At 46.8% G+C, this 27,783-nt stretch overlaps 1 long non-coding RNA gene across 1 annotated transcript; it reads right to left on the bottom strand.

Moving 5' to 3' along the window:
* Window positions 1–5,357: 5,357 nt before the first annotated feature.
* On the bottom strand, window positions 5,358–27,563 carry LOC144762014 (uncharacterized). The gene is made up of 3 exons (XR_013596003.1): window positions 27,531–27,563; window positions 16,136–16,188; window positions 5,358–6,206 (listed from the first exon to the last, which is right to left on the bottom strand). It is a non-coding gene; the product is annotated as an uncharacterized LOC144762014 (long non-coding RNA).
* Between the last annotated feature and the right edge of the window lie 220 nt (window positions 27,564–27,783).

The following is a 27,783-nucleotide window of genomic DNA, read 5'->3' as shown; positions in this document are numbered from 1 at the left end:
TGAGGTAGCCGACATTACATCTTCCTCCATTGACAACATGAACCACCCTAATATAATCACCTGGAATGTGTGGGGAATGCATACTCTCTCACGCCGATATGCTGTTTACTCATATCGCAAACGCCGCTTTACCCACGTAGCGTTATTGCAAGAAATACACTTAATAATCCCCGAAGCTGCAAAGCTCCAAAAGCGATGGCTCGGACAAGTGTTCGCCACCAACTTCTCCTCCTATGTCAGGGGCGCACTGATCTGGATTAGGCCAGGGGTCCCCTTCACGGCAGCAGATGTCGTTGTAAATACAGAGGGCCGCTATGTATTCGTAGAAGGGTGTTTAGACAGTCGCCATATCCTCATCGGCACCTAGGACAGACCAAGTTTCATTTCTCCACAGCTTATCTGATGATCTCTCCAGCTGGGGTGGGGTTCCGTGGCTGATAGGAGGTAATTAATTGCATCTTGAGTACTGATCTTAAGCGTTCGTTGCCTCGCATGACTACAACGTTCAACTCCCAGGCATTGCAAGACTGGCTTTTGCCCTGGCAGCTAGTTGACTTCTGGCAACTGCGCAATGCCAGTGCAAGACTGTACTCCTTTTTCTTTTCGCCACACCACTTCCATGTTAGGCTCAACTGGTTGGTTGTTACGCCTAACCTACTTCCTTCCGTCACACATATTGACTACCTAGGCCGCACTCACTCAAATCATAACCCCTAACACTTACAACTCACATGGGACACTGGCCTCCCCCACCATCCCCACCTGGAGACTGCAAACAGCGGTTAGACGTTGAGTATTATTTTGAGCTTAATAATGGATCCGCAGCGACCAGACTGATCGAATGAGACACATTGAAGGTGGTGATTAGAGGCCATTGCTTAGAGGTAAATAGGATCATACGTATGCAGCTCGACAAAGACATATTGCAAATCAAACGCAAACTCCTAGAACATGAAACTTGAGCAATACGCAACCTGGCGGAGTCTCACTGCCTAGCAGGGGCTCAACGTGAACATGCTTCACTATTTAAGAGAAAGCGCTGTCTTAACTAAGCTGCTCATTCGGCTCGTACCCATGCCACTGCTGAAAAATCTGGTTCATGGCTGGCATGGCTGAAACGTCAGGATCAACCATGGCATCCCATTATGGGGTTGGGTTCTGCTGCTGGTGCTATGCTCTATAGGCACAACATATACGAGCTGACATGCCACTACACCTTGTTATACCAGTCGGTGTCAAGTGCCACTTCAAGATGACATCAGCCCCTTCCTCACCACTGTGCCACTAGTCCCATCACGTCATACCAACAGACGGAACTTGCTGCACCCATAACAATCCTTGAAATACCGGAAGCAATATGCGCCCTTGCCACAGGAAAGACTCTGGGCCAAGACGGCCTGCCAGCAGAATTTTACAAAGCCTACACCCCACTCCTTGCCTGCAAACACTGTATGAAGAGGCCTAATCGGGCTCATGCGTCCCTGCCTCCCTTCGCAAGGCACTACGAATATTCTTCCCCTAGCTGAACAGGGATCACACTGCACTGGGCTCGTATAGAGCCTTGGTGTTGCTTAATGCTGACTATAAAGTGCTGGCCAAAGTCCTCATGGACAGGCTGGCACCTCTGATCCTGACACTGGTCCATCCGGACCAGAACAGATTCATCCCGGCCCGTGACACCTCTCTTAACTTACAGCATTTCTTTTGTGTCCTGGAGTATGGTCTACGTCAGTGGCCGGAGCCAGATGCCCGATACTATAGCCATAGAGAGTGTTTTCCACTCCCTGGGGTGGGCCTTTCTGTTTGAAACACTACCGCGTTATGGCATCTGGAGTTATTTTATTCGATTGGTCAAATAGCCGTACAACCTGCCACTAGCTAGGGTTTAAACTGGCTTCCTCATCTTGGAACCAGTTAACAAATGCAGAGGTTCCCGCCAGGGCTGCCCGCTCTCCGCACTTCTCTTCTTCCTGGCAACAGAGCCACTAGCAGTTTCCCTTTGGAAGCAGGGAGGTGAGTGGGGCCTTCCCCTTCGTGGCGGCGTTCACTCCATCTCTCTTCATGCAGATGACCTCCTCCTTTACGATAGAGATGTGCACTCGATTCCCGCCATGATCGCCGACACTCAATTGCTTTGCGGACCTCTCTGGCTCGAAAGTTAACTGGGTTATATCTTAACCCCTCCACACCCGCCCTCCAGGGAAACAACCTTTACTACGCGGTCAAAACACCGCAGTGCCATCACAACGCAGATTTTACAACGCAAGTCGTTACCACGACTTGCACTGGAGGGCGCTCTAGACTAAGGAATAGTGTGATTTACTATTCCAACACCTTCCCTATTGTACGTAGGCTGGAGTTGGAATAGTAAATCATACTATTCCTAAGTCCAGCACCCTACAGCGCAGGTCGTGGTAACGACTTGTGTTGTAAAAGCTGCGTTGTGATGTACCGCGTGGTAACGTCATACATCCGCCCTCCCTAACCGAGACATGGATTCCAATAACCCGGCAACATGCCACCTAGGTACCTAGGTGTCCGGGTGTATCACTCACCTATGGACCTGTTTGACTGCAATTTCACATGAGCTACCACATCCCTACTGGCCCAGGTGGCCTTCTGGCAGACATTGCCGTTGGTGGGAGGACGAATAGCCCTCCTTAAGATGGTTGCCCTCCCCATTCCACCACCCTTTTTTCGCTACTTTGACAAATTACTGGGGGAATTCCTTCGGAACAAATCTCCCTGCAGGGTGGCCCTCTCGAAGCTTCACTTGCCCACAGATCAGGATGGACTTCCTCTACCGAACCTTGAACATTACTATCTTGCCTCCCAGCTCCAATGGGTAGCTGCAGGGCCAGCGGGCCTGCAGCTGACTGATACTGCGACACTGCCTGCCTGGAGCTTACCCAACAGCCTTCTCTAGTTCCATCCTTGCACCTGGGCAACAACACCTGACCCTATGCTTAGGGGAGTGGCATATAGTTGGTTTCGCCGTTGTCTTTACCTTAGCAAACGACAATTCTCTATGCCTGGCAATGGCCCTGCCCGGTACACTCAGGGGACACAGCATCATCTCGCCAGCAGAACACGCTCCCTGGCAAACAGTGGGCCTTTACACCCTAGGGGATCTTTACGGTGATGCAACCCTCCTGTTGCAATCAGAACTTTTCTTACAGACTTCGGTTTCTGAAGGTTCTGGTCTGTGTGAGTTAAGGGCGACCCTTTCCGGTAGCCACGGTGCTGCCGACAACGTAACACTAGAGCAGACTGTGCCTTTCAGAAGGAGTCCCAAAGAGGAAAAAGCGCAAAGGGAAAAAACCTCTTACTGCAGGTGGAGACTACAGGAATAGAAAGGAGGCAAAAAGGAGAAGACCAAGGAAAAGGGCCAGAAGACCCCAGCAAGGAAAATAGACCTAAAGACAGGAAACTCCAAGCAAGAGCAGAAGGCTCCAAGGATTCCAACAGGAACAGGAAGCGAAGATACACCAGATAGGAGTAGAGTGCACCATCAATGGAGCAAAGAGTGTTGCAATGCTATGAAATTAAATATTTGTCCCTTTATATACCTACAGACAGGAAGTGATGTAATATGAAGTAAGTAGTTGCCATCTTGGATAGGGATATCGTAGGGGAAAAGATAGGATAGTTCGCCATCTTAGTATGGTGTAACAAAAACCCTCCTAAAGCTTTCTGGGAGCAAGACTGTGGAATCATGGGACAAAGAAAGGCAATAACATGGCCCCATGCAGAAGTATGGCTATTCGGATATCCGTACTCTTCCCCAGACCAGAGGTAACAACTCCAGCGCTAATTATGTTTACTACAAGAGGTCGGGGTTCCAGAGCTGGAACCGCAACGCCGCCTCAACATTTCAGGCCACCGTACTACTCTGCAGCGTGCCTGAAGAGGAAACAACAGCGAGGGCGTCGCGGGACGTACCCGCAACATTCTAATACCTATAGCGGGCTGTTACGCTGCAGCTGCGACGCGCCAGAGCAGAAATGCGAGGCACTGCGGCGGTGAGGAGAGGGACGCTCTGGCCTGACACAGCCCGCTGTGGTGTGGATGAGAAAGCCAGGGGCGGCCGCACAGCCCGGGGCGGTGTGGAAGAAGACGCCTGAGGAGGCCGCATAGCCCACAGAATCGTGGAGGAGGTTGCTGCGGGCTGTTGTTTAACCTGCGGCTTAACACCTCCTCCCATACGAGTCATTGATGGAGGACGATGGTCTGTCTCTGAAGGATGGAGGCGGAAAGAGCAATGTCTCAGGAGAGAGGTTCACTGTGCATTGTCCCTTATGTAGTATGCCAAAAACTAACACTAGAGAGCACCTAGCTGAGGTTTGAACCATTACATGTTTCGATCCATTCTGAAATAGTTGTTAGTGGAGGGATATGAACTCCCACCCTCCTCGGGTGGTATGCCTCACCAGCTGGTCCCCATTTAGCACTGGGTGGCTCCCTGACAACTCTCTTCACAACTAGACTCCTGGTTAGTATGCTGTGCATTGGAAAAAGGATGTGTTATGTCTCAAAATAGCAAGTATGTATAGAAATTAAAATTGTGTAGGGTTGTGCTACCAATTGGCAGCTCAAGTCACAAATGTAACCATTGAGAACATAATAGATGACATTAATTATCACTTCGGTATTGACATTGTTAACATCACTGACAACTGAATATTACATATCGCATCGCCAAGCAAATTATCAATTAAATCACAGAGACTGCACACGACGACACTGTCGCACATCAGTGGAAATACAGCTTTGAGTCCTTTGTGAGGACATCTGCATGCAGACAGTGGTACTGCACTCTTCAGATCGTAATCAACATAAATGACGGGTTGTATTCCTACCTAACTGAGTAAACCATCTTATTTGAGGTACATGCAAGGAAGAAAGGTATAAAGTCAAATATCAGGAATAGACTGAGAGGATGGGAACTAATGAGATGGTTACACCTAGTATGCTAATAATTAGGCCAGGGCGGTAAATTCCATTCCGTTCGTGAAATTTGCGTAATTTTGCGTTCCGCGGAGAATGCGAAATTGCCCAAAATTCTGCGTTCGTCAATTTTGCGAAATTTTTTGCTTGTTTGCGTTCTCAAATGCGTGTTCGCGAGATATTTCCCCCCCGAGCATGCAAACAGCGATTGCGAACAGTAAAAAAGCATCGCGAACAAGCAATTCCGTGCGTTTGCGGAATTTCTTACCGTTTCGCGGAGATTTGCGTAACGCGATTCTGTAAATTCCGCCCACTTCTACTAATAATCCTTAAATATATTAAATGAAGGAATGTATTACATTGTGCCCCAAAGGTGAGACAAATGCAAAAAGTGCATAGGAAGTAAAAGGTAACAAAACAACTCAGTGAGACTTTAATGCATTACATATGTTTGCACATACATCAAGTTTGATGATTTGTTTGTCTGATATATTCATATTTATGCATGATTCTGGCCGTGCACAGCAGGAACTCCAGTCACGCAGTCGCTGGGCTTTCTCCGCACAACAGGAAACAGGCCGTGCCGGTGCCACAGGGAAGTGAACGAAGCCAACTTCTATTGATAGAACTGGAAAGGATACTCAGTGTTCAACATTATCACCATTTACTGGAAGATGACAGATGAATCATCCCCTGGGGGACCAGCAAGATCAACCTTCTGCCATTGCCAACTGGGTCTCACCTGAGCCTGATCGCAAGCTCGCACAATCAGTGCCAGCAGTAGAGCCTCTCGTCGCCAGATGGTGGGCCAAGTTTTACATAGTATCTTGTACAACCTCTTAAAGTAAAAAACAGTAAAGTCATTATTTTATTATGTTCTCTTTTGTTCAAATTTTACACAATTTAAGGTTGAAAACAGATCAAACTGGATGATAAATACAGGTACAAACCCAGGGAAAAGTAGGCAGACTTACAAGATAAAAAACAGACTGCCACCTACTTAAACATATAGATTATGATATGTGCATGTGAAAAAGTCAGTGATAAATTGATATGCATAAAATGGCGACTGGTTCAACGTCATTTATTTAGTAACAAATGAATTGTACTAACAGCGATAACACATTCCAAAGATGGAAAACCCGTAGTTCCACGTTAAGTTGCGCAGTACCCCTGAGTGCGTACAGTTTTACACCTTGTTTGCCTTCCACGACAGGTAGACATTCCAGAAAATAGCAACGACTTGTACAACGGCTAGCCTGGAAAAGGAGACACAGAAAAAGAACCTTCTTAGAAGACGATTCTGAAACTACAGAAAGTCACAGCTGCTTTATAGAGTTAAAATAGACCAGTGCCTCTTTCTCCTTCTGATTGCAAGACACAGTTCAGTCCTTTCACTTGCTTCTTGGTTTCATACCATTCTCTCTGGCTCATCTTGCATGCTTAGCCAGCCCCTTGTCTCCAGTGTCCCATTGCATGTCCCCATCTCTTCAAAGCCCCATCACACAATCCTACCTCTCCATGATCCCACCACACACACCTATGAGTGTTTGCATTTTATAAAACTAAAAAGAAATTCATACAATAACCTCTGACAGACACAGCATCTCAAGGACAATAGACCTGAGGGGCTCAGTTTCTGATAAACCCAGCATATGGGGAAGACATCTTCAAGTAGCACAGCGTAGAAGGTGCACCGAATCTGAAGAAGGCGGATTCTGATGGACATATGAAGGGTACAGTGTTATAACAAATGGCATTGAACTGGTATATCAGTGGGGGGAATAACATAGGGCGGTCAATGAACTGTGGTCGGAACAGCTTCAGTGACCACATCACCTGTCTATATTTAGTAGCTTCCTTGCAACATGCACACATACAAAATACCAGACCCAAGGTGACATTTTGGAACCTGTGCCCAGTACTAGCCCAATTTATAACCCTCCTCCCACAACCATCAACATGAATTATTTATTTATTTTTTTAACTTATAAAGCGCGCAAATGCCCTGGGGCTTCTCGGCACTGCGGACGAACGCAGTGAAGTAGACAGCGTACTGATCAAACAGCCAAGTCTTTATTTTTCTTCTGAAGGCTGTTAAAGTTTGGGAGGCTCTGATCTCCAGCGGGAGAGATCTCCTGGTGGGCATGGCTAGTGGCCGCAAAAGTATGCTGTATCCAACCCATCAGCGGGGAGGTCTGGAGTCTCCCCGTACCAGCTCCTCTCTGATGGTGGAGTTCATTCTGCATGCTTGCATTGTCGTCAACTGTTTCTAGCTGGTTATACCGTTCGGGACGCCTAGCTACTGGTGCACTGTCCAGAGGGTTGGGAATGTTTGACTCGGGAGGCAGGGGACAAAATTCAAAGCACTGGACTTGCCATGCATGGCATTTATGCAGTTCTGGGTGGGGGGGCACGGGGGGGTAATAGAAGAGGTTCTGACATCACTATGACACAACAGCACACCTTCCCTCTCCTTAGTCGGAATGTGCGGAGTATGGGAATGCTCTAAAACGGTACAAAATCCCCTCAGAACTGCGGTGCAGAAAGGTGGATGTGGCTCTCCTGCAGGAGACGAACCTCGCCGGTGGGCAGGTCAATGCTCTGCAGCAGAGATGGAGGGGTTGGGTGCACGGTACAACCTTTCCGCCCTATGCCCGGGGCCCACTGATATGGACTTGGCTGGGGATGCCCTTGGACATCATGTCTGCACATATCGATAGAGCGGGGTGGTACGTCTTCATTAGGGGACGTCTAAACGGTGTTGTGTTGATGTTGGGCAGTATGTATGCGAAGAAAATCAAAGGATCACAGTTCTATGACTCCCTGGCCCCGCTGTTGGCGCTCGCACCAGAAACCCTGATGCTTCGGAGGAGGGGCAGGAGATTATAACACTATTGCAGATCTGAACCTAAACCGCTCTACTCCACCGCTTCTGGACCTTCGACTGTTAGACTTGCGGCAGAATTACGAGGATGGTGCTCACACTGGGGGTTACTGGACACTTGGCAAGCGTGGCATGCTGAGGGAATACTCCCCAATTTATGACTTGCATGTCCGCCTGGATTTCTGGTTGTGAGTCCGGCCGTCCTTAGGCTTGTCATTACTGTAGAACATTTAGACCACAATCCAGTACTTCTTGGCTTGGCATGGGGGAGACATTCTTATTATGGAAAAAGTTGATGCTGCTATGAAAAATGATACATTCCTTTACAAGAACAAAATTGCATCTTTATTAATGAATTCATCCGTTGTGAACCCCACATAAACTCTGACTCGCAAATATGTAGTCAGGCAAGCACTGAGACCTAGGCCCAAGGTTATTGATTGATAGGTCACAGTTGGGATGGCATGTAGCCTGCAGACAAACGTGCAAACAGGAAACCTTAGATCAATCCCACATATAGGCGCAGCGACACTACAATGGTAATGGGAGATTGGATGACATCTGGACAAGTCACCCACTGGCCACCTTGTGTCCACCATAGGTCGAGGCCCACCTGCATTTCCATTAGACAATTTTATGACTCCAAAGGCAGCAACTTCTGCACTATACATGGATCACCAGAAACCTTTTATTACCTACGATCGACTATATAAAAGGAGGATGCAGACCGACTGTAAATTGACACAGTCCTCAGACTCTGTGCCTGTAACTGTTCTCCCGGCCGCTATGTTTAATTAAACAAACTGTTCCTGTTTTGCCAAATGCCTCTTGTCTCTTGTTTTTCAAGGTAATTCATGTTCAAGCATCAACCTATCTAGGCCAAACCCACATGGAGTCTGACAGCTTGTCTCTCTTTCAGAGAACCCCTAGTAACTCTTATCAGTGACTAATTTGATGACAAAACAAGGTCAAAAGGAAATGTGGCTACTGAATAGGAGGTGTTCAAGGTGGTGGTACGGGGGGTTCTGTATTGGGCAGTTGATGGGGCTGCGTAGGTTTCTGATAGATTGGCTGACAGCACTGGAAATTGATCCTGTAGACGTAGAGCGCTCCTTCTCACTGATCAGGCGGCATGCCCTAGACTGTCGGAGCACAGAGAAAATATTATTATAGTCGCTGAGCAATTGCGCTCCCTCAAATGGAGGGTCTACTTGGACAGCTCGCACACGGAGAGAGGGCGGGTGGGTAGGCTGCTTGCCTGGCTAATTGTAGAGGTCCAGGAAAGTCATTCCACCACCCACATCAGGCATTGCCAAGGTCACCTAGTATACTCGCAGAAGGACATTCTTGATGTCTTCACATCTTACTATCGGGCTTTGTATGGTGCACAACCGGACACCTCGGATGCGGTACTGGATGGGTTCCTGAATAGAACACAGCTCTCGTGCCTGGCCGATGAGGACCAGGAGAGCTTGGGGGAAGTGATTAGGGCCGCCATAGCAGACCTAACAGGGGGGAGACACCTGGTACCACTCGAGAGGCTCCTATTGTTTCGGTACCCAAGCAAGGAGGGGATCGCTCCGAAGTGGGGGCATATCAACCAAATCAACCTTTATCAATGTTGAACATTGATAACTAAATACTGAGCTAAATATTGGTGTGTGGCTGCATGCCCACCTTGCCACCCTTGATCCTAGTCATCAGAATAGTTTCATTCTACAGTGCAGCACCTCATACAACATCCGTAGATGGTTTCGCCTCAAGGACGAAACACCAGAAGAACATGTTTGAGGTGCCCTGGCCTTCTCCGTAGACGTGTGCAAAGCCTTTGACATGCTGGGTGGGTCCTACTTGCAGGAAGTGCTGTGGAGGATGAATCTGGGCCCTCGTTGGATGCGCCGGCGCTTGTGAAGGTGGGGGCGGCATCTCCAAATCCTCACGGGTGTTTTAGGGAACGCGCCAGGGTTGCCCCCTTTCCCTAATGCTGTTTGAGTTGGTTGTATAATGAGGATTGAGGGCATCCCCTGGGGGATACCATTTCAATCAGAAGTGCATGTAGTATCCCTGTATGCGGACAACATGTTAATGTATCTGAAACATCCCGACTTGGGTATTCTGTGGTGCATATGCATATACGTATTGGAGGATTTGGGTGAAGCCCCTGGTTTTACAACCAATTTGGAGAAAACATATGCCTTCCCCTGGTTCCTGGTTGAGCTGACACGCTTGTTCTGTATCAGACTGACACATTCAATGGGCACCGACACAGCTGGAGTATTTGGGGGTGCATGTATTCAACAGTAAAGAGGACATGCAGGATGTTAACCTGGTGGCTACGTTGCAGGCACTTAGAGGTGGTGTTACATTTTGGCATCTTTTAGACATCCCATTATGGCGAGAGTTGCTCTTACCACGATGGTGGTCCTTCCATAGGTCCAAAATTACTTTACTAATCTTCCGATTTGGATACCTCAGGGTTGGTTTAATGCCCTTGATGGCGTACTCCGGGAATTAGTCTGTGATGGAGGGCGGAACTGTGTGTTCCTTGCCACCTTACCAGAAGCTGCGGCCTTGGGTGTCCCTGAAATGCAATTGTACTTCCCCTCAGAGCAGTCCCAGTAGCTGGCCAGATGGTTGGTGGGTACAGAGGCTCAGGATCTTGGGGGGGGGGTTTAACCCCAGGCAAGGCTGCTGGGACGGGTTATGTCATCGCAACTCTTGCCCCTTTGCGATGAGGTGTTGGAGTCCTCTGGCGGCGAGATTGCATCATCCAGTGCTCTATGGCCCAGTGGTTTCCCTGGTGATACTTCCTGCCTGTAAGGAAGGATACTTCAAGGAGCCCAGATTGGAACAATGGATTGAAGTTGGTAAACAGACAGTAGGGGATTGTTACGCCGAGGGCACGTTGCCTATACTGGAGTCTTTGATGGAGAAGAGTGGTCTCCCTGGCGCCCAGTTCCTCATGTATGGGAGTGGTGGGGTGGCCATGCGGAGCTTGTGGGGCAGACAGAGTCCCAAACCCATGAGTTGCTGCAGGTCCTTCTAAGGTTTGGACATGGGCACAAGCTGGTTTTGTGGCTATACAAATCGGCGTTGGAAATGGTCATGGGCGATCTGTCACGTAGACGTGAATGGTGGGAGGCAGTACTGGGCGGAGGTTTCAGGATATCTAGTGGGGGTTGGCTATGGCTATGGCTAAGTCCACGAGGGCTTTCGTAACACTCGCTTGAAATATACGCAATTTATCTAGATTCATACCACATATCTGACCCCCCCACACAATAAATGTTTGCAGCAGACGGACCACATGCATTGTCCTAGATGTGCCCTGAGAGATGCTGGGTTTTTGCATTTGGTGTGGGAATGCCCTGCGATTAGGCGATTCTGGAGGGCAGTGACAGCTGATGTGGACCGTACACTTGGTAGGAGGGATGTTGGCTTCATGGCCCTTTGTTTGTTGGGCATTTACCCACGGAAAAGACAGCGTAGAGTACATGACAGATTTCTTGATCTAGCCATGGTCTTGGCGATAAGGCTACTCGCCCTTCATTGGAGATTGTGGGAGGGGGAGGGTCCCCGCACGGTTGTTGGAGCTCATCTCTGGAGCTATGGGCCAGGGAAGAGGCTGTGGCTCTACAGTGTGAGAAGAGACGTGGGTCCGGAGACAGCCTTTGTGGGACTCTGAGTAGAAGTGTCAGAGGCATTTCTCGCTCATGTCGAGTATAGTTCCTTGCCCCGGACCACAATAACACATGAGGGCCTAAGCGGGACACACATCAGGGAAGAGTATCAGTATATTTACCCAGGCAACCAAGACGACCATACCGTATGCATGGCCGTCAGATGGCATTTTTTAGCCTCCCTCCCTGCCTATTTGAGAAGTTATCATTAATTATGTCCACCCTCTCTGCTGAGTCTAGTGCACAAACGGTTATGAGCAATCGATTATGTCTGCCAAGTTATGAGTCACAGTTTCACGTTTATCTTAGTTTCTCTAAAGTTTTCCTCCTACGCAGGGTTGGGCTGAGACATTGATACCCAACTGGAGGAGAGTAGGGTCAATGCTGATTGTTTGTGTCTATATTAGGGGCTGTCGCCACTATTCAGCTATATGTAAGAGTTGATGGCGGTGGGCATTGTTTCATGTCTATTTTACAGCTGTTCATACATACACTGAGGCATTTGGATAAGCTAACCCTAATCGTGCTGCGCCCAGCAGGAATAAGGGATTCCCGGGTTCTTGGTCTATGCTGCAAGCGCTTAGAGACCTTTTGGGGAGTTGGCGCTCTACAAATATAAATTAACATAACATAACATGCCCTGACCTGCCACTGTATTTGAAGAAATGTCAATAAGGAAATATTTAAAATAACATTTCTCCTGAGGATTGAGAGGGAAGTAGCACCCTACTCACAGCCCCAAACTGACATCTTTCATTCTTAGTTTGACCAATGTCCCTCACCTCCTTACAGGATCAAGTCCTCCTAACCTCACACACCTGCTCCTTTGCAAATGATGCAACCCATGCAGCCCCTCAGCAGACAGAGAGCTCAGCATGTCCTGCCATCTCTGTATGTCAGTCTGTCAGTCTCACAAGGAAAGAGCCCAAGTCACCAAGGTGCCCCTCTTCTAACACTATCACATGTAACATCTATTGAACTTGTCCTTCTGCAAGCCTGGTATCCTCTGTTGCATCTAGTCATAAACTAACTCTACCCCTTTCAAGTATTGCTCTGTAAAATTACTCCCTTTCCTCTCCATAGCAGAAGACTTTATGTCAATCAGCTTCCTACCTCAAAAGGATGCCCCCAGTTATTAGACTTTGCACAGAATAGTCTCCATAGAGGTGGCTAACTCCAGCTAAAAAAATCATTAACCACCGACACGTAAATACCTTGTGCAGGAATTCAGGAGGATACTTTGGAAGTTCTTAAACATGTGAAACTAGTCCTCGGTTTTCTGGGTTATGTTAACATTAGGTGAGTGGTCCAGAACATGAAACAGGTGAGTTTCCAAGTAAGGGCACAAGCTTTGGCCACGTCCAGCCAAAGTCCAGTAGTTTTTAGAAAGTAAATAAGGCTGCTCATATCGCAGCCTTAGCTTCTGAGTTTCCACCACACCATCCTTTTGAGGTCAGAGGTCAAGAGCCCCAAAAAATCACAAACCTCATGTGGAACATGCCCCAATAAATTCCAGAGCTGTGAAAAATGCAAATCTGTGACATTGGGAAGGAAGTAGTGCTGGGTGGATCCTGATTGGACAAATGGCTTCTGACATCAAGGAGCAGGGCTGGGGATTTTGGTCAATTACCACTGCTTTCTCAATCTGTCCTCCAGCAACAAAGCTAAACACTCCTCAGATGAAGACAAAGAATGACCAGAGCTAAGAGGAGGGTCAAACGCCTGTCACACACTTGCCCGTTGGATCAATACGGCCTATATCACATCAGTCTGTCGCGCCTCACGCGGTGTATGATCAGCCACGTCTGTGCAAGTAACAGTGGTGGGCGGTGGGGCTGCATGGGGGGAGGGGGTTCGAGGGATGATGCAGAGGGAAAATGTATTATTTATTTAATTTTCCCTCTGCATCGTCCCTCGAAACCCACCCCTACCGGGCTCCACCGCCCCACCGCTGTTACCTGCATGGACGGCGGCTGTTTATGATTCTTTGTCTCTTCTGCTAATCACCATATAAGTTTACAACACAGACGCCTCTCGAAAGAGGCTACTGTCATTCAGGATGTACACTCCACCTGGAACTGTATGCTCAGGGTGCAGTATGTATCCTACCAAAACGTTTGAAGGCGTGTGATCAGGAAAACGTGAGGTCTGGTCATTTATGAAGCGTTGTACACAGAACACCATGGCGTATGGCTGCACGTTGACACGGGACGCGGGTTACAGAGACTAGCATGCGATTGGAGGCTGGAGTCAACATGTAATTGAAACTGCACTGGACTGCATGTGGAACAGAGTTTTTTAACATATTTACATTAACCATATTTACTTACAGCCTGAGGCAGCGTTTGATAATACTACCATCAAGCCACACCATTTTGGATAATTGGTAAAGCCACAATTAGAACCCAGGTCCCCAGTGTCCAAGGTCAGTGGCTAATTCACTAGATAAAGTCACTTCTCACTGGATGGAGGCTGGGTTTGGCCATAAATGGGTATTAACAGGGCGGGGCTTGCTCTACAAGGTTTGGGTCCAGGGGCGGGGCTGAGACTGGATGTGGTCGTGGCCACCCATACATTTTAGTGCTTGATGAAATGTGTGTTCCTAGTAGTACAGAATAATTTAAATGTAAATACAAAAAATATGCTGGAGACCAAGGCTCTGATGTATAGTTGTGTTGTAATGGAAAATACTATGAATTGTGATGGAAGTAAAATGTATCCAATGGCAGAATTCCCTCCAACTGTAGCACGTTACAATGCGTGCATTCACAACGCGGTAGTTAACGCGGTCGTTACAGCGACTGCGTTGTTACCACGTGTGCCATTACATCGCAAGTCGTATCAAAGACTTGCTGTAGTGGATGCGCTGGACTTAGGAATAGTATTATTTACTATTCCTACTCCAGTTTGTGCAACAGCAGGGAAGGTGTTGGACTTAAAATCCAACACATTCCCTGGTGTTGCATGTCCTCTACAGCAAGTCGTTGATACAACTTGCGATGTAATGGCATGCGTGGTAACACCGTTGTCTTTGTAACAACCGCTTTGTAAACGCTGTTTCCCAACCGGTGTGGAGATAGAAATCCCACTGCGGACTCTCGTTTGGCTCCAGCACTTTGTTCTCAAGTCACATGAGTTCGCTTCCTCTTCAATCAACTCTCAAGGAGTCCCTCAATAGACTTTTGGTGAATCAAAGGGAAACAAACGACAGGCTCGATGGCGTGGACAAGAGCGATGAGACGGAGTGTGGTCCGCACCGAACACACGCACAGTTGCGACAAGTGCAACTTGCTATATTGTTACTATGGGGGTCTTGGTTCCCCTCGCTCCCCTCATCAGTGGTTATCGATGGCATGCTCCACTCTGTCCATCTCCACATGTACCATCACCGATCTAGAAGGGGGGATCATGGACTGTTGGAGATGTGACTCCAGATCAAAGGGTCATAAAAAGAAAAGTCTCAGGAGAGTCACAGTGAGAACGCAATAAAGTCACCCACAGGAAAGTTGGTGACTACATGAAACTGTTTTCTAGCAAGATCAGAACCAGAGTTCAGGCAGACTCGTGGTACGCGCAGTAGAGGGTTTACAATATCTAGATTCAGGCAGGGAAGTAGGCAGACGAGCTGGGCCTCGTAGACTCTAGCTGCTGCCTACAGTTAGCCCTAATCGATGTATTTGTCACTCTGTATATATCGCTTTGCTGAATATTCCCTGCAGGGGCGGCCTCAGGCATGTGCAAGCTGTGCACCTGCACAGGGCCACCAAACCCCAGGGGCCGCCACGCCAATATATATCCTTAATATAATAATCCTCTGAGAATGGATACATATTTGCGTGGTGGCCCTTGGCATGGATTTGGCGGCCTCCGGCTCTGTTCCACTTCCAAACACCCCGACCCCCCCCCCCCCCCCCTCTTCACTGGCCTCCGCGCCTGCGTTCCTCCTGGTTCCTAAGCTCCGGGGGGCTCCGCCCCGCCCGGACCCCCTCTTCCGGGCCCCCTACCTACGCTCCCTGCCCAGGACCGCCATGAGCCTAGAGCCGCCCCTGTTCCCTGTGATTCTTTAAGAAATGTCACCCAGTCAAAAGGTCTGTGGCCCAGGTACGTCCTCTGAGTGAGGTCCACAGTTGTGGTGGTCGGAGTGGAGACTTTAGAGGTTTTAACCGTCCAACGCGTCATGGGACATGAAGGCGTGCAAGTGCACAGACGCACACGCAGGCACACACATGCACTTGCAACACAGGGAGACAAGACATAGAGCCAGCACTGATTGCATCAGACAAATTACATGTGAAATAAAATCCCCCCTCATCCTGGGGGTGCACAGATGGGTCCGTGACTAAATGCAAGCTCGTTGACCTATGTGGTGTTCTGGAGGACTTGAGTCTGAATCCTGGCAGGGCAGACTCAGCCTTCCATCCTTCTGGGGTCAGTAAACTGAGCACCATCAATTAGATTACAGCAACATCTGTTCTTTATAGTGCTTAGAAATGGCAGAATTGTGTCAGAAAACGGTTATTATTACTAAAGCACAACACATGGACATACAATAACAGGACCTTGCCTCGCGTGGAGGCTTATTAACGAGTATGACATGAGGAAGGTTTCAAGGTGGTCCTACCTGTAATGCAGAGGTATGAAATAAAAATTAGCCATCTGTACAGCTGGCCAGATCTAAAAGAAAAAAAAAGACAAATTAACATAAACAAAAATATATACAAAAACAAATATGGTGAGTGAAAGAAAAGGAACAGCTAGATTACTAGTAACATAGAATATTCCTAACTTCGTTCTCCCTAGGAGGAAACATGTATCTTGTTTTTACAAAAATTGCATCTCATGTTATTATATTGATACAGTAGAATACACACTCTGGGCCCGATTCACAAAGCGACTTACGACTCGTAAAGTTACGAGTGCACCGTATCTGCACTCGAGGCGGAGTATTCGCACTCGGAGCACAATCTCCACACTGCAGTGCTCAGCGTGGGGATTCCGCCACGAGTGCGGAGACTGCACTCGTAACTTTACGACTCGTAAGTCCCTTTGTGAATTGGGCCCGCAGTTCTTTCACACAATAGGAATCCTATTTTCATTTATCTTACGAGGTGACAGAGAAAGTTAAACTCAAAACCAGAAGGATTTTGTGGTTTCCCTCCTTTTCCCCCAGATATTCCCATTGGTCCCCAGTCAAGGCAAGCGCTGCCAGGCTTACGCAGCTTTCTTCCGCGGACACCACCAGCAACTGAGGATTTTGGTATGTTTTAGGCTCATGTTGGCATGTTCTAGGCTCATGTTGGCCAAAAGCCTGCGAGCAGGGCTAGTCAAGGAGCTGCCCTCAAGAGTAATGGAAGATGCATATACATTGATTCATGGCTCCACCATACCTCAACATATGGCCACATTAATCACTCTTTATTAAAGAAGCCAACTCTAGACCCACAAAGTTCAGGTATGTTTGATCGTCTGATGAAGCCTACTTCTTTCTCAGTCGCTGGACGAGCATCGGCTGCAGCGTGAAGCCTCCTGGAAGCCTTCGGGCTGGCCTCTGGCCGAGCTTGAGCACCTCAAAGGTTTCTGGACTCGGATGGCCTATGGATGGACGCGGACAGCAGATCTGGGCCTTCATGCCTTACAGCAACTTTCAACAGGATCTACTATCCACTGCTGCTACAGACCCCTTCTCGTCTTGGCATCAGGGGTCAAAAGCCAGATTACCCCAGTGTACTGGCCCAATGGAAAGCACTGAGTGAGCTCCGTACCAATCTACAAATCAACCTGTAACCTGGGGGTTTGCACGAGCCACATTGATTTTTTGAATTCTACCATTGTTATTTCCGGTGCCACAGCCCCCCCCCCCTTGCTTCCAGTGCCTTTAAGGGAGGGAGCCTTAGCAGCAAAATGGGGTGTGCGTGCGATTAGAGGTTGCCGAGTCCCAGGGATTGTGCTGCCGCCTCTGGGTGAGACTGACTGCTGTTGACACCGCCCTCTTACAAAAAGTCTTCCGCGGGCGCACATTGAGTGGAAATACATTAACAGAAATAAGGTACAGTAAATGACGAAATGAACACGTAGATGTGCGTATATTCTCTCGGAAATAATAATAACAGCCCTGAAGCCCCAACGTCACGCTCACCCTCACGGCTCGATGGATGAAAGGTCACTGAACCGAGGGCATGACCCGGAGGCCCCAGGGCAGGTGAGGCGTGACGCGGCCTGTGACGTAACCCCAGAGACAGGTGTAGAGCTACAGGGCTCCTGGGCGTGCCATAAGAACACTGGCACGACGAAGAGGGAGCACTAGAATAGTACATGGAATAATGAATGGGTTATTCACTCTAGGATGTTTTTGTTACTTTATTGGAGCAGTCAGCTCCGACCCCTCCCCCCCCCTTGGCCCCACTGATGTCTCCTGAGCGGAGGCCTTCCCTGGGTTATATGTCGGTATTACTACCCACAGCACTCCCATAGCGCCTCGCCCGCTCGCTTCTCTGCTCCCCACCCCATATATGCGAACGGCAAAACACAGAAATATGCTTTTCTGGCACCTGGTGGAATCTGTAGGCGGAAAAAAAACACGGCATGTGAATTCTGCACACACTAGGAATCCTAATTTGGAAAATGCTGACACTCGGAAAAGCTAAAAGTGGGGCCTGGTAACAGAGGTGACCAGGACTCCAGCGTGCACCAACAATATCAAATTATCCAATCAAACAATATATTTCATGTTATAGTCACATATTTAATCATTATTTGTTGTGTTATTTAACCAATTGCATTACATTTCAAGTAAATATCATGAATAGAGTCCAGTGCAAAGTATATCAATAACATCAAATTAAATGACATCATAAATTGCATAAACCCAATGCATTTCGGGGCTTTAGCCCCTTCGTCAGGGGTCTGTGTGAAGAAAAGGAAAGAAAAAGAGAAGGAAAACTAAGTTACTTCCAGTGCTTGGGAGGACGAATTTTTACATATAATATGTTTATCATTAATCTTACCGCAACTTTGAACAGACGAACCCACTCTTGGATTCGATGAATAGCGTGGCGCGTAGCTGCGTGTAATCTAAGAAATTAGTAAGTGTTGTAAGAGAACTCAAAATTCTGTGAACCACATATGTGTTTAAAAGAAACGCACAGTAGTGCTTGTTACCTGAATGCTGGTGGTTGAGGTAACTGAAAGTAAATGGACAGGCAGAGTGTATCACGTTTTAGGATAGGAATAAACCGATCTAAAATTAAACAGTCAACATATGAGGTAACTGAAAAAATAATACTGAGCTCACCTGCAGGATAAGAAGTAAAGCGTTTTAATCTGCGAAATTTAAAGAAAGGAGGCTGATAATCATTATGACAGTGCATGCTCACGAAGAAATATTCTTCAGCAGTGCAGGGACTTGCGTTTACCCGATAGAGTTCGACGTTCGTTATAAGGCGGCAGTTTAACAAGCAGTTTGACGAGCAGTCTCCGCGTTCTGTGGAAACAGTAAGCGGTTTGGGACTTAGAAAACGTAAGCAGTTTGACGAACTCGGCAGCTGTAAACATGATCAGCTGATATGGGATGGGCTGCGCAGCATTAGATTGTAAATAGGCAGTTAATGTAAATATTTTGCATTTATTATTCAGTGTCTGTTTCAAACTACTTTCCATCTTCTTTCTTTTATCAGCAGGATACACGCTATTTTGTATAGGCCCCCTAAAACAGCATATGTAACTCCAATCCTTTGCATATACTAATTATAGAGTATGACCGAAGGCATTTAACAATGGCGCTTCCCTTTAGGACGTAATAGTCCGTTTTCTATCTCGTCGGCTCTCAAATCTTACGAGCTACAAACAGGGTAAAGGGACTAGTTGTGTCCACGCAAGCACGGGTGTGGAGGTCATTTCTGACTAGCCGGTCGAGTTTTGCGGTGAGTTCCGCCATCCCATATCAGCTGATCATGTTTACAGCTGCCGAGTTCGTTGTTCTGCAAACCCAAACTGCTTACGTTTTCTAAGTCCCAAACCGCTTACTGTTTCCACAGAACGCGGAGACTGCTCGTCAAACTGCTTGTTAAACTGCCGCCTTATAACGAACGTCGAACTCTATCAGGTAAACGCAAGTCCCTGCACTGCTGAAGAATATTTCTTCGTGAGCATGCACTGTCATAATGATTATCAGCCTCCTTTCTTTAAATTTCGCAGATTAAAACGCTTTACTTCTTATCCTGCAGGTGAGCTCAGTATTATTTTTTCAGTTACCTCATATGTTGACTGTTTAATTTTAGATCGGTTTATTCCTATCCTAAAACGTGATACACTCTGCCTGTCCATTTACTTTCAGTTACCTCAACCACCAGCATTCAGGTAACAAGCACTACTGTGCGTTTCTTTTAAACACATATGTGGTTCACAGAATATTGAGTTCTCTTACAACACTTACTCATTTCTTAGATTACACGCAGCTACGCGCCACGCTATTCATCGAATCCAAGAGTGGGTTCGTCTGTTCAAAGTTGCGGTAAGATTAATGATAAACATATTATATGTAAAAATTCGTCCTCCCAAGCACTGGAAGTAACTTAGTTTTCCTTCTCTTTTTCTTTCCTTTTCTTCACACAGACCCCTGACGAAGGGGCTAAAGCCCCGAAATGCATTGGGTTTATGCAATTTATGATGTCACTTAATTTGATGTTATTGATATACTTTGCACTGGACTCTATTCATGATATTTACTTGAAATGTAATGCAATTGGTTAAATAACACAATGAATAATGATTAAATATGTGACTATAACATGAAATATATTGTTTGATTGGATAATTTGATATTGTTGGTGCACGCTGGAGTCCTGGTCACCTCTGTTACCAGGCCCCACATTTAGCTATTTAATAGTGTGCAGGCACTAATCCAACGCGCACACATACCGTACAAACAGGTTAAATCTGATTCATGAGTGCAGTCCCCACACACATTCATTGTCGACACTCGGAAAAGGCCAAACCGCGTGTTTCTCTTCCTTTGAGCAGCTTCTTAGATTGTTTCCTCGTGGTCCAGGCATACTTCTGACGTCATGCCTTGATTGAACCAAACTCTCAGGTGGCTCCTCCCTCCGTCTGATGTCAATCACTCTGGGGCCTGATTCACAAAGTAGACTTCTTGTCAGTATCTCATGGCCTGGTTGACCCAATATTCTGCACATCTGAATTAAACTTGGATGAGCAAAACCCCACTCAGCACCCACACATCATCGCCTGTTTCTTGGAACAGGACTGGTGGAATTGTACACGTCCATTCGCAAATGGTGAAAAAAAACTACCTTTCCGCACTTAATAGCCCGAATTTGCAAATTAATCATCAGCATTAATTTGTGCCTGTTTCTGATTGGGTCTGCCTGCAACAGCAGCAGAACACAAACACACGTCTGAGTTTGTGTGTACCAGTGTCACATTCCAGGCATTCCCCACTTTACAAACAGATTCACATTTACAGGGTTCAAAAGTGGTACGACACGAGTTTCTAGTTTCTTTAGGCACGTGTGTGAATCCGCGCGTGGCGTAGATGTGCATGACTGCTCCAGGATTCTCTGTGAATCCTATGAAAGGGTTACCCTTCTACCATAAGGTGGTTTGCAGTTCTACTTCGACACTTTAATCGTAAGGTACAGGTAGATCTATCTAGGTCCATGTGTATTAAAGTCACCAGGTGTGATGTGGTACCAAGGTCGTGCGCCAGCCTCAACTGCGGGATCAAAACGCAAACATGCAGAGACTCTCGCTCTGCTTGATCTCGGCTCCATGACCGCCTGTTCACCGCGGTCAACTACTGCCCTGAGTTGAGTTTGGGCAACAGTTATTAGATGTAGGTCTCCCAGCTATCCTGACCTCAGGCTGGTGGCTGTCTAATCTTGGGTATGTCCCAAATCTCTCTCTTGAGTCCATAACACAGGTTTTAATTTGTCCAGCTCAGCTATTCCTCCCATTTGCAAAAGTTGCTTTCACCTCCTTTTTTTAAAGTGTCAGATCCTTCTGAAGACCTTAAGACTAACTTCCTGTGGACTCTTGCTGTCTGTTCATCCAGGCAGGTGTTGGGTCCCGCAGGGATTACAGCACGGCCCTCTATCTGGGCCATCCTCACTCCCAACGTCATCGACTCTGCCTGGTGCAGACACGGCAGCCCATCGGTCACTCGGTCTCCATGGCCATGCCTCGCGTTCCCAACATCTCAGATATCTATATTGGCTCCATTTCTAAAAATCTTTGCATTTGTGACAATAGCTGAGTTTACCAAGAACTCATGTATTGCTTGTAGACTATCTGTTTTCTTCACTATTTCATCTCCTGTCTACTCCGGTTTCCAAACGTTTATAGAACTCATAAGGGCAGCGCTCTTTCTTCTCTCTTGTTGACAGGATATGGAATTTAGTATCCTTTATCCATTCGCTGGACTGTTTGTCATCTTGGATTCAGAAAAATTCGTAAACTTGGCTATTTGGTCAGTAACTCCTGTAGCCCTCCGCTCTTCTAGATCCCGAGATGTCTGGAAGTCCGAAAAGATAATTGTACGCTATCAATAAATTAAAACAATAAAATAAAATAAATGTGGAACACACGGACATTGAAGCCTTTTCAGGCTTACCGCTGACTATTAAAATTATTAATTGTATGTAAATATATATTGCATGGATGTCTTCAAATTCTGACATGGGTTTATGGTGGACACCCCTGTACTAAAATGACTCCACGGAAGCACATGAATATGTACAATGGGCTACACGATAAATCAGTCGCTCATTATATCCCTTCACACTTAGGTTTCGGAAGGCACGCCGTATGAATGCTGCTCTCCCTTGAACTCAAGAGATGTCCTAAGAAAGGAAGGCAACAAACAACAGGTTCTGGTGCTTATGGGTGTTGTAAAAGTTACCAAAAGGCCTAGAAGTTACCGCCAGGCTCTAGCGGAGCCCAAAGAGGCTGAGCATTTCTCAGTCACGCAAAATGAAGCACCGGGATCCCATCAGGTCACCGTGGCCAGCCGGGTTTGGGTGAGGGTTCCGCTTGCGCTGCTCAGTTGGGGCTGGTTGTGGTTCCATTTTAGATCCAGTTGTTGATTCCCATTCAACATTATGATGAACGCACCCTATCCTAATTTTACTACTGAGGATCTCTTGGAAGCATTGGGGGGGGACTGGGTAGCTCACTCTCTATAGCCTGAAGCAGAAACATTTTCTGAAGGTCTCTTAGAAGAAGTCAATTTAAAAAGAGTTAGAAAAAATGTGAGAATGGAGAGAAAGCACCTCACGGTAGTAACATCAAGGTGGGCTTCCTGGTTGGTTCTCACTAGCACAGTGACTTCTTCTGGGAATTGTTCCTTTTTTTCTGCAGTGACATTGGGTTATTAACTGAACATATAGACACTTGGACTAGCAGCAGTGAACCGTGCCGGTGGGGAAGTCTTTGGAAAATATTACAGACCCCTCGAGTGTTTGGAAGTTGAGGGTGACTGTTCATCCTGAGTCAAGTCCTATTTGTTGATAAGTTGTTGAGTAGGGGGCGACCAGACTCTCTTTCCCCCTTGTGCTCCTTTTTGTGTTGAAGAACTATTGCAGGTGCCTGATGAAGCTCCAGTAAAGGTGTGAAAAGTGGTGATTCGCACGGCTAAAGGCTGGTGATGGTAAACATTTAGAACTGCGATTGAAAGACACCTGTCACACTTATCCGAACGTCAGCACCACAACATGCTCATCACACACTGCCCGCGCTTTTGAATGCACCACTCTGTGCCCCCGGCTCCCACCCTGGTCACTCTACAATGTTCCCATTATGCGTCATTTCTGACCTCAATTACCACTTTCCCTGATGGAAATGTGGGCATCGATTTTCTGTCAATAAAAAGAGCAGTGTGAACTGAGATTAGCTAACATTAGCCGGTGTTTACACTGACTCCATCTTGCCTCAGCATCCAATATATCACGTGATAACTGCTGCTGATTCCTGTTCCAAATAAAACGTGTCTAGTTTTCACTCGAGTAAGCAGAAAGTGTTTTCAGAGAAATATCCATTGTACTAAATCAAGGAGAGTTCTCACTGTCCCGGGCTTAGGTTAAAACAATGCATCAGCTTAAACTGTGCAGCTAAGACCGTGCGAATGTTTGAATCTCAATGTACAACTATCCTAAGAGGATCCTCAAATGTATTCTGTAGTAAAATGTTTATTCTCACGTGTTTCCCATTGGTCCAAACCTTGGGAATCGTGTATTCCCACAGAATGAATGAAAGTCTTTCTCTAAAGTATTATATATGTGCGTGGATTTCTGCAACGAGAGGGACTCCCTTTTCCCAATCTTAGAAGGCGAATCTATGCCAGATTTTATTCCAGATATTATTTCTTGTATTTATGACGTATATGCTTTGCTGCTAAACTTACTTATGGCACTTTTTTGTAATTTGCCTATTAATTCTTATATAAAGCATTGAAACGAGAATTTTGCGCAGACAGATCAATGCTTGTGATTTACAAAAGGAATAAAGGTGTAATTACGTCTAAATGTTTCTCACGTTTCTAGTTGTGATAACATTTATTTAATTTGTTGTTTTTGTTTAGTGCTCAAACTTTCAGCAGAAGGCTTCTGAGCACTAATAAAACACAGCATGTCCACACAACTTGATGGAAAACGGCACTCATGGACAATGGCACTCTTTCCTAATGTGACACAGATAATGTATAGGTTAGTCTTTAAACATAAGCAAATATATTTTCTCAAACATTCACTGCGTTACACCTTAACAGACAAAAGAAGACATATACATTAATGTTTGGATTATATGTGAATACACACATTGCAACCATATAGTGGTAGTCCACTGACATTCTAGTGTACTGTTCCCTTCCCTGCACAGCTCCACCTGGGGCTGTATTACAGAAGGTGCCCTGGGGGAAGTCAAGCTAGCCTGGCTGATGAGGGGTGAAACCCCCAAACTGGTCCTAGGATGCCTGGTTCCCATCCAGGGAGGACCTGACCTGGCAGTTTGTGCTGGACTGTTTCCATTGGGTGCAGGGTCAAGACTTCTTTGCATATGACTGGGTCCAAACTGCAATGGCATGGGGAGCAAAAAAACGATGGATTTAGGCCCAGATCTCTGTACTGGGGTGCATGTATGACATTGTTCAACAATCTGTCCATCATTTGTTCTTTTTGCACAACGCAGGGCCAGCATATCTGAACCGCCGCCTTGCATTCCATGTACCCGCCAGACTACTTCACTCCACCCAACTTGCCCTGGCCATCGTCCCACGGATCCATTAGACCAGAACTGGCCAAAGTCTGGAACCCCCTTCCCTCCACCTCCGGCAATCCCCGTCGCTGACCCAATTCAGGGAGGATCTCAAGACCTGGCTCTTCTGTCTGGGCGAGGGGGTTCAGTCGATCAGCAGCCCCCCCCGAGTGCCTTGAGACCTTCACGGGTGAGTAGCCACACTATACAAACCCCTGATTGATTGACATACTTGCATGCTTATACATTACATGTAGCAAACTACACCCGTTTCTATCTTGAAAATAGACATATTCCTATTAACGTGAATGGTATGAATGGCTTTAAATGAACTTCATCTGATGTCACTTTATGGAAAACATGGGTGCTTTGCCTATTTTTTAAGGCTGGTGACTTAATGATGCTTCATTTCATAGCTCTCTTCCTCAACCTCCCATAACAGAAAAGCAGGAACAGAGATGGGTCAGGGAAAGACATGGAGGGGAATAAGAGGAGAGGAGAGAGGGCAAAGAGCAGAGGCAAGGATGTAATAGGGGCCAAAAATGGAGCGAGGAAGCTCACGGTGGAGAGAGAGAGAGAGAGAGAGAGAAAGTGACAGAGGGAAGAGAGGGGTAAAGACAGAGAGAGAGAGAGAGAGAAAGTGACAGAGGGAAGAGAGGGGTAAAGACAGAGAGAGAGAGAGAGAGAAAGTGGCAGAGGGAAGAGAGGGGTAAAGACAGAGAGAGAGAGAGAGAGAAAGTGACAGAGGGAAGAGAGGGGTAAAGACAGAGAGAGAGAGAGAGAGAGAGAAAGTGGCAGAGGGAAGAGAGGGGTAAAGACAGAGAGAGAGAGAGAGAGAGAGAGAGAAAGTGACAGAGGGAAGAGAGGGGTAAAGAGAGAGAGAGAGAGAGAGAGAGAGAAAGTGACAGAGGGAAGAGAGGGGTAAATAGAGAGAGAGAGAGAGAGAAAGTGGGAAGACACATGTTACGTTGCTATAGAAAGCTATTGCTGCTGGGTCCTCAGACAGCTCCAGGAGTATTGTACCACGACTGTGTTTGGCATGCCTGCACCATGAAAGAGTGAGTGAATGAGGCTGAGTAGATGAGTGAATGACATCACATATGCAGGCGCTATGCTGCTAGCTAGTTGACAGGTGCTCAATATACACGTTTTACCCCTGAATGCTGCATTGATTGCCTTGTCTTCTGAGAGGTTGGCCTCAGGTTGGGCATCTCTGCCAAAAGTGGCTACCACGGGTGCAGTTTTGCAAGCCATAGCCCCCAAACTATTAGCCCGCTGCAAAGATTCCTCTGCCGAAACTACTGGGTTTCTCTACGCAGCATGGCATGATGGTGAGTTGAGAACTGGGTGTTTACTTTCCAGCTGCTCAACCAGACAGAACGCATCATAAAATGTCCAATTCTCAAAGCAAGCTGTCAATTTACTCCCATGGGCACACGGCTACAGCTGGAGTAAACTTTGGACAATTTTTAGAATTCTCAAAAAATTCCAGGAGTACTCGAAAAAAGTTGCTCCTAGAAGCAGTAAGGGGGGATTCTTTTGTGAATTCAACGATTTTTACCTGTGTATGACATTTTCATGGGTAAACATGATAAGTGTATATTTATAAATTCTATGCAAAAGTCTATTTCCACTTCAAATCTTTTCTTCGACATGCATACATTATTTTCCCTCCTTTTATAGGGTGATTCCCTGCACGTCCCCACTCTACATGGGGATATAATTCTGCCTTTTGAAGAAGTAAATATTTGGCCTTGTCTAGTGTTGAAACTTTCATTGAAGAACTTGTGAATACCTACAACCTTGAATGTTAGTGGGTGTTCGCATCTTCACAATGTGACGCCGAAAACACGCCCGTTGGGGCAAACGATGCAAAATTAAGTTCGCTCAAACCCATTTACAACTGTAAATACAGAACGCGACATTATAGGCTCAAATACACAAACCTAAATTCAACTTGGCTGCGCCTATACGTTTGTGAATGGTATATATCTTACAGAGATAAACCCAGGTGCAAAGTATGTCTACAATGGAAGATATATTCAGATTACACACGACAAACCTCTCCAGGGAAAGGATGAAGCACAGAGTTCAGAAAGACTTCGGACAGACATAAAACAATGTTTACCCCCCTGGTTTTACCACACACCTTCCATGTTCCTTCACATTTGGCACACAAATAAAGTAAAGAAACTCCACATTCCTCGCTTCCCCGGTCAGTGACTGCCAGGGACACGCGCTGTCGCGTAAGAGAAGCAGAGAAGTGTGCTGGAGAGAAACCCTGCTCCTGGGCACAAACATTTCATCGGGTCCCCTTCAGAACTGCAAGTAAAAACCTGTCTCTTTCTCTTCTTCTCTAACCATCGTCAGGTGGGGTTAGCTAAACAAACGGGACAGAACGTCTCAACATACTGCAGCACAAACTGCAATTGTTGCCATTTTACGAACGCCGCAACGGATCCGCCAAAATGTTCATGTATAAAAATTCAATAAAACATGTTGAAATTAAAATAAAAAAACATCTATGGGTAGGTTCCCAATAACTATTGGAAAATATACAGAGTTAAGTGCACCATGTGGCATTCATTGTGGGCAGGAGAACCCCCGTGTCCAGTGGTGGCGTTGGCCTGCCTTTGCACACTTGCGTGCACTGTATCGCTTGGGATGGGGGTGAATATTTTGTTCCCGGGCTGTTTCCTGGTCCCCGCTGCCCACGCGCTCCCACCCAGTCCTGTTTACGTCACTGTACTCACATAGTAGTTGGTGATGAGGGCATCGGTGTAGTCCTGGAAAAGAGAGAGGTGGAGAGGTTAATGGAGGTGCCGTTCAACACTCACTTGGATCAAACAGACATGACTTGTGCTAGGGCACTCGCATGATTACCAAACTCACATCTGTCCCGCAACCGGACCCAGATTCACAGTCACCCCCTTCATCACAGCTTCCCCCAGCCCTGAACCAGGCATTATCATGGGTACCTGAAGCCTACCTCATCGTATTGATGCC

The sequence above is a fragment of the Lissotriton helveticus genome, chromosome 6 (genome assembly GCF_964261635.1).
Source record: "Lissotriton helveticus chromosome 6, aLisHel1.1, whole genome shotgun sequence".
NCBI lineage: Eukaryota > Metazoa > Chordata > Amphibia > Caudata > Salamandridae > Lissotriton > Lissotriton helveticus.
The sequence above is the reverse complement of the archived record's forward strand: the minus strand, read 5'-3'. Positions and strand labels throughout refer to the sequence as shown.